Source organism: Schistocerca serialis, chromosome 2 (assembly GCF_023864345.2).
Source record: "Schistocerca serialis cubense isolate TAMUIC-IGC-003099 chromosome 2, iqSchSeri2.2, whole genome shotgun sequence".
In the NCBI taxonomy this organism is placed as follows: Eukaryota; Metazoa; Arthropoda; class Insecta; order Orthoptera; family Acrididae; genus Schistocerca; species Schistocerca serialis.
The window spans coordinates 61,991,315-62,003,677 of record NC_064639.1 but is presented as its reverse complement, the minus strand read 5'-3'; the positions used below and the strand labels follow the sequence as shown (position 1 = coordinate 62,003,677).

At 46.4% G+C, this 12,363-nt stretch overlaps 1 protein-coding gene and 1 non-coding gene across 2 annotated transcripts in view; one reads left to right on the top strand and one right to left on the bottom strand.

Annotated features, from left to right (window-relative positions):
• Nucleotides 1-12,363, top strand: part of LOC126456761 (caskin-2) — a 960,013-nt gene that overhangs the window by 413,812 nt on the left and 533,838 nt on the right. The gene's annotated exons all lie outside the window — the stretch shown is intronic.
• Nucleotides 11,937-12,012, bottom strand: Trnat-ugu (transfer RNA threonine (anticodon UGU)). Its single transcript has one exon. It is a non-coding gene; the product is annotated as a tRNA-Thr (tRNA).

Sequence of the window (12,363 nt, the reverse complement as noted above, 5' to 3'; positions counted from 1 at the left end):
GAATCTCACTCAGGTGATGTTCGCAAAAAGAATGGACCTAAATGGATCCAATGCTCGTTTTGCTTAACACCATACCATGTGCTCTGCCAGCATTCCGGCGCAGAGGAGGAAGTTTATATGTGCGACAACTGTTTGAGCATTCAGACATCGTAAGCAACAATGCCTAGCAGTATGTTATAACAATAATGAAGACGAAACTTCCTGGCAGATTAAAACTGTGTGCCGGACCGAGACTCGAACTCGGGACCTTTGCCTTTCGCGGGCAAGTGATCTACCAACTGAGCTACGGAAGCACGGTGGTCCTCACAGCCTCACTTCTGCCAGTTTCTCGTCTGCTACCTTCCAAACTTTACAGAAGCTCTCCTGCGAACCTTGCAGAACTAGCACTCCTGAAAGAAAGGATACTGCGGAGACATGGCTTAGCCACAGCCTGGGGGATGTTTCTAGAATGAGATTTTCACTCTGCAGCGGAGTGTCTCCGCAGTACCCTTTCTTTCAGGAGTGCTAGTTCTGCAAGGGTCGCAGGAGAGGTTCTGTAAAGTTTGGAAGGTAGCAGACGAGATACTGGCAGAATTAAGGCTGTGAGTACCGGGCGTGAGTCGTGCTTCGGTAGCTCAGATGGTAGAGCACTTGCCCGCGAAAGGCAAAGGTCCCGAGTTCGAGTCTCGGTCGGGCACACAGTTTTAATCTGCCAGGAAGTTTCATAACAGCGCACACTCCGCTGCAGAGTGAAAATCTCATTCTGGAAACATCAGAAGTAATTAGCAAAATATCAAATTTGTCACGAATATATGTCCCTTTACCATATACAGTCTGGACCGGAGTCCTTGCCTTTATCAAGTAATTTAAGGTGCTTTGCTACACCGAGGATATCTACTTCTATGATTCTCATCTTGGCAGTTGTTCTTGATTGGATTTCAGGAATATTTACTTCGTCTCCTTTGGTATAGGAGTTTCGGAAAACTGTGTTTAATAACTCTGCTTTAGTGGCACTGTCATCAGTGACTTCAGCGTTGTTATCGCGCAGTGGAGGTATTGACTGCGTCTTGCCACTGGTGTGCTTTATGTACGACCAGAATCTCTTTGGGTTTTCTGCCTGATTCCGAGACAGAGTTTCGTTGTGGAAATTATGAAAAGCATCTCGCTTTGAAATGCGCCCTATATTTCGAACTTCTGCATAACTTTGCCAATCTTAAGGATTTTGCGTTCTTTTAAATTTGGCACGCTTTTTTCGTTGACCCTGTGTGTTGTCACCGCCAGACACCACACTTGCTAGGTGGTAGCCTTTAAATCGGCCGCGGTCCGTTAGTATACGTCGGACCCGCGTGTCGCCACTATCAGTGATAGCAGACCGAGCGCCGCCACACGGCAGGTCTAGAGACACTACCTAGCACTCGCCCCAGTTGTACAGCCGACTTTGCTAGCGATGGTTCACTGACAAATTACGCTGTCATTTGCCGAGACGATAGTTAGCATAGCCTTCAGCTACGTCATTTGCTACGACCTAACAAGGCGCCATTATCATTTGCCATTTATCTTGTGATGCATGTACCGTCAGACCGATGTTCACCAATTATGGATTAAAGTTAAGTATTCCAAAAGCTACGTACTTTTTTATTAGACTCAACTCCTTTAACTGTTTCAGACCTCACGCCAGCCTGCTTGAGCTTAAACGCGTGCCTTTCGGCTACCCGTCACAGTGGATTGGTTGTGGTAGATTGCCAAGTCACAAACCTCTGCAACAGTGATCTGACGCTTTTCGTATACCATTGGGGATCAGTACCATCACTTATTAATTTGTGAATTGCCGTCGATACCGTCACTTTGAAATCATTCCACATCTTTTCCTACGCTTACATGATCAGATAGGACAGTGTGGAAACTAATCTGTTAAAAAGGGATAAGAGCATTTATATCAGCTTTTTTTACTGGCTGTTTAATGCTCGCTCTACTACTGCTTCACTTTCAGAAGTTACCATGCAACGGTTGTTGAATGACACAGATCGCTACTCGAAAATTACTGACCCTCGAAGTTAGTCTAGTCGCCTCTGCCCGCCACACGTTTAAGAGGATAATAGAATCAGGCCTGACCGAGCGAGGTGGCGCAGTGGTTAGCACACTGGACTCGCATTCGGGAGGACGACGGTTCAATCCCGTCTCCAGCCATCCTGATTTAGGTTTTCCGTGATTTCCCTAAATCGTTTCAGGCAAATGCCGGGATGGTTCCTTTCAAAGGGCACGGCCGATTTCCTTCCCCATCCTTCCCTAACCCGAGCTAGTGCTCCGTCTCTAATGACCTCGTTGTCGACGGGACGTTAAACAACACTAACCTAACCTAACCTAGAATCAGGCCGAACAAAAGTCTCTTCCCCATCGAACCGAGAACTGGCCCTCTTTTGCTGCATCAGAAGTGGGCAGGACTGGCGCAGAGGCGTAACAAGACAGTCGAGTGCTATCGGCGGGACGTACCACCCACACGGCGTGCGGCTCTCTTCAGTCACGTGCCGTGTTTGCGTCAGGATTACACAAAAGCTTGTGCACACATCTAGTACTGTGTTCCATTTATACATTTGATGTGATGAGTGACTTTTGGTAGACTTTTGACAAGAATGAAGAAGCGTTTTGGAACAGGAAAAACGGTGGCTAGACTTCTGCCGTTACAAAGCAATTTGCGAGCGTGGCCATAGGGTGCTGTCCAATCGACCGGTACGCGGAACTGGGCGTCGCCGGCATCTGCGCAGATAAGGCGGCAGATAAGCAGTGCGAGCCGAGCCACCTGTCGCTCAGTGCTGCCAACGTTGCGGGCCGCGAGAGGTGAGTGGCAGTGCACCAATCGGGCCGCCGCGCCGCGGCGCACGCTCGCCGGCTCCACAGCCGGTCGCAGCCACCATCTCGTCCCGTGTGAGTAGTTTCGCAGACCACATTTTTACGTATAGCGTACCTAAGAATGAATAATGAGGGAGCTACCAAAGTCGTGTAATTTTAAAGAACGCGCTCACGTCATCTCGATTGCCTACGTTCATTGGCTGTTAGGCTGCCGGAGATCCGTAGGGTTGGTGGGTTGTTTGGGGGAGGAGACCAGACAGTGCGGTCATCGGTCTTATCGGATTGGGGAAGGCTGCGGTACGAAGTCGGCCGTGCCCTTTCGTGGGATCCATCCCGGCATTAGCCTGGAGCGATTTAGGGAAATCACGGAAAACCTAAATCAGGATGGTCGGACGCGGGATTGAACCGTCGTCCTCCCGAATGGGAGTCCAGTGTGCTAGCCACTGCGCCACCTCGCTCGATGTTAGGGTGCCATCAATTTTCCTACACTCCTGTAACTGCTACATGACGTCGCTCTTTTCAGTTAAAAATGCCAAGTAAGTGCGTGCTAACCGTTTGGAAGTTACCAAATGTGAATTACCGCAAGTGCGAGACAGACACGTTAAAGGCAGGCCAGTGTGGCCGAGCGGTTCTAGGCGCTACAGTCTGGAACCGTGCGACCGCTACGGGCGCTGGTTCGAATCCTACCTCGGGCATGGATGTGTGTCATGTCCTTAGGTTAGTTAGGCTTAAGTAGTTGTAAGTCTAGGGGACTGAAGACCTCAGCAGTTAAGTCCCATAGTGCTCAGAGCCATTTGAACCCTTTTTGAACACGTTAAAGACACCAAAGTGTACAGGTGGAAAGCTCATTTAGTGGAAACTATTTGGCCACGCGTTCTACTACGATTTGCTCCTAGCTCTAAGACTCGTGTCTGAATGTCCCGCTTTCGTGCTTCGAGAGGCCGCCACTAAGTAAGCGTGTCTCGTCGACAATGTCGGGCTCGCTTGGCTGTCGGTTTGTTTTCCTCGGCGTCGCAGGCCCGGCGCCACAGAAGTGGCCGGCACTCGGCCGTTGTTGTCGGACGCCAGTGTTACGAGTCGCCGGCGACATTGCAACCGCCAGTGAAAGCGAGGGACAGTTGCAGGGCCTACTAAAAGCAATCAACACTAACTTTAGTGAGCACACAATGCAAACAGAAGAAAAAGCGACAGTAACTAGGAGTAGCAGATGCGATACGTCAAAACTGGGGACCACGAAGTAGGCTCGTTGAAGGAAGGAGAACTGCGCGTGCCGGACGAAGCGAGACCAGCACGTGCGCCAGTGAGGGCAGTCCTGGACACAACGAGTCACACCCACGTATCACGTATTTGAGCGAGAAATTTCTGAGAATGTTCGTGTCGAGCGCAGCATTGGATGGCGGCGAGTCATCCATTGTATGAAATCTCAAAGCATTTCAACTCTAGTGCATAGAAGGATGTAAAAAATTAGATGGACTGATAAGATAAAAGAAGAGAGTTGTTAGTGTGTATCAGACTTCCTCTATAGCCACACAACTATTCTGTAATTCACACTTAAGTGCTTCGCAGAGTCTTCTTGAAACCACCTTCAGACAATTTCTCCACCGTTCCACTCACGAACAGCGCTTGGGAAAAATAAACGCTTAAATATTTTTGTACGAGCTCTGATTTCTCTTATTTTAATACGATGGTCATTCTCCCCATGTACGTTGGCGACACTAAAATATTTTTACGTTAAGAGAAGCAAGTTGGTGACTGAAATTCGTCGAAAGATCTCACCGCAACGAAGTACGCCTTTATTTTAATGGTTGCCACCACAACTCGCTTAATATATTCGCGACGCTCTCTTCTCTATTTTGTGGTCATACAAACCGAGTTCACTTCTTTGAACTTCCTCTATGCACTCTGTCAGTCCTATCTGGTAAGGATCCCACGCCGCACAGGGGACGGACAAGCGTAGTGTAGGCAGTCTCTTTAGTAGATCTATGGCGTCTTCTAAATGTTCTGCCTGTAAAACACAGTCTTTATCCATCTGATCGTTCCAATTTACGTTCTTCATAATTGTACTTCCTAGGTATTTAGTTGAATGAAAGCTTTTAAATTTGTGTGATTTATTGTGTAACCGAAATATAATGTGGATGACCTCACAGTCTTACTTATTCAAAGACGATTGCCACTTTTGCCACTTAACTGATATTTAGCCTAAATCATTTTTGAATTGGTTTTAACTTTTGGTGGCTTTACCATACGGTAAATGACTGTAATCTCAAACTGTCCAAGAAGAGTGCTCACATTCTCTCCAAAATCATGTGTATGGTTCAGAAAGAGCTGATATAACATTTTCTTGGGGAACACTACGTGTCACTGTTACTCGATGGCAATCGTCAGTTAATACCAACTGTGACCTGTGTGAAAGAAATTCACGAATCCAGTCGCAAAACTGAGGCGATGCTCCATAGGCAAGCAATTTATCTGGAAATATGGAATCAATGTGATGTCCGTTACAGGTAGCACTCATTACTGCGAATAAAGAGTGCCACCTACACCGGATATCACATCGATTCCATACTTCTAGATTTGCTGCGAATAGACAGCTGCTTGTGTTTATCACAACAACGATATTTTCAAAATACGTGCTATCTGTCAATAGAACGTTTTCTTGAAGGTGATTCATAATGTTGAAACACCGTGTATGTTCGATGAATCCTGTTGCAAATTGACGACAGTAATTTCGTTCGTAGAGTTACTTCTACTTCTTTTCTTGAGTGTCGGTGTGACCCGTGCAACTTTCCAGTCTCTGAGTACGGGTCTTCCTTCGAGCGACCGGTTTTATACATTTGCTAACTACGGGGCTATTGCATCAGCATACTCTTGAAAGGAACCTAAACGGTGTACTATCTGGACCGGAAGACATGTTTTTATTGAGTTATTTAAGCTGCTTCGCTACAGCTTGGACATCTACATGTAAGTTACTCATGTTTGTAGCTGTTCTTGGTTCGAATTCTGAAGTATTTACGTCGTTTTCTTTGGCGAAAGAATTTCGGAAAACTAAGTTTAGTTACTCCGCTTTAGTGACGCTCTCGTCGGTAATATTACCGTAGATATCGCGCAGTGAATACGCTGGTCGTGTCTTGGGCTGGTGTACTTTACGTGCGACGAGAATCTCTTTGGATTTTCTATTGTATTTCGAGACACTGGAGTCTGCACAAAGTACCGAGCTTCAGTAAAACGTCGCCAATCTGCTAATCTTGCGGCACGAAAAACGAAACAAAATCCATTTTAATAGTGCTTACACTTTACCAACATTGTTCGAAAATATTTTACTTAAATTATATTTCATTTGTGTGCTACGAGAAACTATCAGGATTACCTAGGAGACGAAAAAGATAACGCTTGCGAAGGAAATCGCATAAAAACTACGGGTGAAAAGGTGTTCCCTTACAGTGTTTATCAGCAGAATCGGCGAGGAAAGAAATGTGTAAAAAACTGTGACGAGAAGGAGGGTCAGAGAATGACGTGATACGACAGGGGGCTGAAGGGGATGAAACCTGTAAGGGAAGCCGGAGACCGGAGTACATACAACGAATAACTGAGGACGTTGGACTTACGTGCTGCTCTTGGACGAAGAGTTGGCACAGGAGTGCGCCGCACGGAAAGGGCAAAAAAATTACAGTCACAAAACATGGGGCCTGTTATTTACATTTTGTGTTATTAATTGCTTCTAACTTATTATATGTATACGGATGGAATGCAGTTTTCTCACTAAAAGCCAACTTCAAATTGTCTGAATATTGCGATGCCTTAATTCAAATTGTCTGAATATTGCGGTGCCTTTAATTCTATTTCTGTGTTATAAAAGGAAAGTTTCATTTACAGCTTGAACATACCAAACAAGCAATTCTGTAAAATAATACCGCAATGCTTTTGAGATACCGCCGTGGGCTGTATGACCTTTTAAGGCAACAGTAAATGTGGGGCGTCGTGCGGTGGCTCTTTCACGAGCTGCCTCTGTCCAGTGCTCTTTACATTCTTCAGTATAAAATAACACGTAAAGCCCATTTCGACAATAAAGACAAAGTTTAAAGCATCAGGCAGTTTCCGACAAGGTCGTTCTGTATCTCTGACGCCCACAGCACAAAGTGACGCAAAGGCAGACGTAGATCGAGGACACAGAAATTACAAGCCGCAGCCGCAATAGCTAGCTCTACTGACGGGCCGCGGGTGCAGCCGTACGGAGCCGTGGTTACTTGCCCGGCGTGTCCAGCGCGCGTCTCCGCTAACTGAGGGACTGCAGACGTCTTTACTTTCGTGTCTCGCTAGAGTCCGGGCAGCAGCCCTATTGCGATTTTCTTAACATTCAGTACAAGTGTCACGTACTCCCGAGTTTGGTATACTAGCTTTGTAAGTAGTGATCCCGCCGGGGATCGAACCCGGGAACCCGGGCGTGGGAAGCGACCGCACGACCGCGAGCTGCGGACGAACCACCTTCACAGTTCTCTATTATTCCAATCTCACATAGCGCGAAAAGAATGAACACCTATATCTGTGATCGTTCCTCCCTATGTAGGTCAATGTCAACAAATTGTTTTCGCATTCGGAGGAGAAAGTTGGTGATTGGAATTTCGTGAGAAGATTCCGTCGCAACGAAAACCGCTTTTCTCTTAATGATGTCCAGCCCAAATCCTGTATCATTTCTGTGACACTCTCTCCCATATTTCGCGATAATACAAAACGTGCTGCCTTTCTTTGAACTTTTTCGATGTACTCCGTCAGTCCTACCTGGTAAGGATCGCACACCGCGCAGCAGTCTTCTAAAAGAGGACGGACAAGCGTAGTGTAAGCAGTCTCCTTAGCAGCTCTGTTACATTTTCTAAGTGTACAGCCAATAAAACGCAGCCTTTGGTTAGCCTTCCCCACAACATTTTCTATGTGTTCCTTCCAATGTAAGTTCTTCGTAATTGTAATACCTATGTATTTTGCTGAATTTACGGCTTTTAGATTATAATGATTTATCCTGTAACCCAAGTTTAACGAGTTCCTTTCAACACTCATGTGGATGACCTCACACTTTTCGTTATTTAAGGTCAACTGCCACTATTCCCACCATTCAGATATTTTTTCTAATCGTTTTGCAGTTTGTTTTGATCTTCTGATGATTTTATTAGTCAATAAACGTCATCTGCAAGCAACCGAAGACCACTGCACAGATTGTCTCCCAAATCGTTTATATTGATTAGGAACAGCAAAAGGCCTATAACAGTTCGAACACAATATATGTTCCAAAATCCTGCTGCATATCGACGTTAACGATATGGGCCTTTAATGTAGTGGATTACTCCTACTACCTTTCTTGAATGTTGGTGTGACCTGTGCAACTTTACAGTCTTTGGACACGGATCTTTCGTCGAGCGAATGGTTGTATATGATTGTTAAATATGGAGCTAATGCATCAGCATACTCCGAAAGGAACTTAATTGGTATACAGTCTGGACCAGAAGACTTGCTTTCATTAAGTGATTTAAGTTGCTTCACTACTCCGAGGATATTTACTTCTACGTTACTCATGTTGGGTCCGCAGCTCGTGGTCGTGCGGTAGCGTTCTCGCTTCCCACGCTCGGGTTCTCGGGTTCGATTCCCGGCGGGGTCAGGGGTTTTCTATGCCTCGTGATGACTGGGTGTTGTGTGATGTCCTTAGGTTAGTTGGGTTTAAGTGGTTCTAAGCTCTAGGGTACTGATGACCATAGATGTTAAGTCCCATAGTTCTCAGAGCCATTTGAACCATTTTTGAACTCATGTTGGCAGCTGTTCTCGATTCGAATTCTGGAATATTTACTTCTTTTGTGAAGGCGTTTCGGAAGGCTGTGTTTAGTAACTCTGCTTTGGTAGCACTGTCTTCGATAGTATCTCCATTGCTATCGCGCAGAGAAGGCATTGATTGTTTCTTGCCGCTAGCATACTTCACATACGACCAGAATCTCTTTGGATTTTCTGCCAGGTTTCGAGACAAAGTTTCGTTGTGGAAACTGTTATAAGCATCTCGCATTGAAGTCCGCGCTATATCTCGAGCTGCTTTAAAACATCGCCAATGTTGGGGATTTTGCGTCTGTTTAAATTTGTCATGTTTGTTTCGTTGTTTCTGCAACAGTGTTCAAACCCGTTTTGTGTACCAAGGAGGATCACCTCCGTCGTTTGTTAATTTATTTCGTATAAATCTCTCAATTGCTGCCGATACTATTTCTTTGAATGTAAGCCACATCTTGTCTACACTTATATTATTAATTTGGAATGAGTGGAGATTGTTTCTTAGGAAGGCTGCAAGTGAATTTTTTATCTTCTTTTTTGAATAGGTATATTTTTCGCTTATTTTTCTAGAATTTGGGGATTACAATATTCAATCTCGCTACGATAACCCTGTGTTCACTAATCCCTGAGTCGGTTTGGATGCTCGGTATTAACTCAGGATTATTTGTTGTTAAGAGGTCAAGTGTGTTTCCACAACCGTTTACTATTCGCGTGGGCTGATGAACTAACTGCTGGAAATAATTTTCAGAGAATGAGTTTAGCACAATTTCTGATGATATTTTTTGCGTACCTCCGGAATTAAACATGTATTTTCGCCAACATATCGAGGGTAAATTAAAGTCACCACCAACTATTATTGTATGAGTCGGGGACGTGTTTGAAATCAAACTCAAGTTTTCTTTGAACCTGTCAGCAACTGTATTATCTGAATTGGGAGGTCGGTAAAAGAATCCAATTATTATTTTATTCCTGTTGGCAGCAATGACCTCTGCCCATACTAACTCACAGGAAGTATCCACTTCAATTTCGCGACAAGTTAAACTACTACTAATAGCAACAAGTACGCCACCGCCATCCGTGTGTAGCCTATCCTTCTTCGCAAAAATTTCGGCTGAGCTTATATCCGGCTTTAGCCAGCTTTCAGTGCCTATAACGATTTGAGCATCAGTACTTTCTATTAGAGCTTGGAGCTCTGGTACTTTCCCAACACAGCTACGACATTTTACAACTGTTATACCAGTGGTTCCTGTGTCTACGTTCTTCCTGTGTTCAGTCTCCACCGTTTGAGACTGAAGCCCTTCTTGTGTTTTTCCGAGACCCTCTAACCTGAAAAACCGCCCAGTCCACGCCACACAGCCCCTGCTACCCGTGTAGCCGCCTCCTGCGTATAGTGGACACCTGACCTATTCAGCGGAACCCGAAACCCAACCACCCTTTGGCGCAAGTCGAGGAATCCGCAGCCTACACGGTCACAGAACAGTCTGAGCCTCTGATTCAGACCACTCGGCTCTGTACCAGAGGTCCGCAATCTGTCCTTTCCACTATGCTGCAAATGGTCAGCTCTGCTTTCATCTCGCAAGCAAGACTGGCAGCCTTTACCACTTCTGTTAGCCGCTCGAAGCCAGAGAGAATGTCTTCTGATCCAAAGTGACACACACACACACACACACACACACATCATTGGTACCGACGTGAGCTACCACCTGCAGTTGGCTGCACCCGGTGCTCTTCATGGCGTCCGGGAGGACCCGTTCCACATCTGGAATGACTCCACCCGGTATGCACACGGAGTGCACATTGGTTTTCTTACCCTTCTTGTCAGCCATGTCCCTAAGGGGCACCATAACGCGCCTACCGCTGGAGCTCCCAACTACCAATAATCCCACCCTCTGCGACTGCCCGGATCTTGGAGGCTGAGAGGTTTCCTCTGAAACAGGACAGGCGACAGCATGTGGCTCAGCGACAGTGTCAGCCACAGACAGCACCTGGAACCTGTTTGTCAGACAAACCGGGGAGGCCTTACGTGCAGCCGCCTGGGAAGTCTTTCGCCAGCTGCTTCGCCCAGGGCCGACCTCCCACTCGACCACGGGTGAGGGGTGAGCCTCAGTCCGAGCAGTAACTGGGCTGGCCGCCGCTCGCAGGACTCGGCAGTGCTGGACGTCCGTTGGATCTTCACGGCCGGCCCGCTACAGTGGTGCCCATCCACTGCAGCCTCAAGCTGTGTAACCGAAGCCATCACAGCCTGAAGCTGAGAGCGAAGTGCCACCAACTCGGCTCGCATCGGCACACAAAAATCGCAGTCCCTGTCCATTCTAAAGACCGTGGAAAACTAAGCAATGCAATAAACGGACTATCGGCACGTGCTGCGCAACTCTACTGTAGACCCTGACGAAAACGCAGGAACTGTGTCTAATAATACACAGAGATTGAAAAACCTAACTACCGAAGCACTCAGGTGAAACTAAATAATTCGACCGTGATTAAGAACTTGTAATATGTCACAAAATCGGTGTACTTTCCGACGCAAACGAAAACGTGAGAACAGTGGCTATTAGATATAAAATTTACATGCAGAAACTCAAGAAAGAAGACTATTAAAGAACACAGATGATATAATAAAATTAGCTCCTGGTTAGGAACTCGTAAATGCCACAAAAGCGGTTACTTCCCTGTTGCTGCGTCTGCTACTGCCTGAAAGGATAAGGATCAGTTATGTCGTTGCCCAGCTACCTGAAACTCAGGATTTATTATTGAATAAATCATTCAGCAACGAAACGTGTCTCTTACCAATGAAGCTGCGCGGTCCTAACAAGACTCCAGCACAAGGAAGCAGTGCCGGGCGCAAAGGAGCCTTGACAGAGCTGTGAGGGGCCACTCAGCTATATCATCACAGGGGGCATTCACAGTCTGAGCAGAAGCTGCTTCAGTCTCGATTCACGACCTCGGAGAGCGTGATTAATGCGCTGAGAAGATACAAAGCACATCGACCAACCAGTGCTGACATCGCTACGAGGGTGGGTCGACAAACAGCTCGCAAACTGGCATAGAGCCAGGTGTACCAGCCTGAAATTTATTTTCCTTTTCAACATACTCCCATTGTAAATTTGAACACTTATCCCATCGCTCGACAAGGCGTTAAAATCTTGCAGCATAGAATTCGTGTGCCAGCGTTCCAACTAACGAATAAGCTCTGGAGATATAATAAGTTTATACTCATATGGATATGGTGTCTGTTCTTTCGGACATGTCCGAAAGAACAGACACCATTGATGACCTACAGCCGTCTAGAACGAGATTAGAATTGTATTAATACCTTCAGCTCCGGGACTCGAACCCGGGATCTCCTGCTTACAGGGCAGACGCTCTATCCATCTGAGCCACCGAGGGCACAGAGGATAGCGCGACTGCAGGGATTTATCTCTGGCACGCCTCCCGCGAGACCCATATTCTCACCTTCCACACACTGCATTCGTAGGGTCCAACACCAACACACTCATTACTCGTGGAAGGCATTCTCACCAAGTCCCGTAAGAGGGCGGGGAATATGTGTGCATCCGCACAGAAGAAGGAGGTCATGGCCGGTGTTGCCAGAACTATATACGTATATACGTATACGTGATGACTGGGTGTTGTGTGATGTCCTTAGGTTAGTTAGGTTTACGTAGTTCTAAGTTCTAGGGGACTGATGACCTCAGAAGTTAAATCCCACAGTGCTCAGAGCCATTTGAACCATTTATA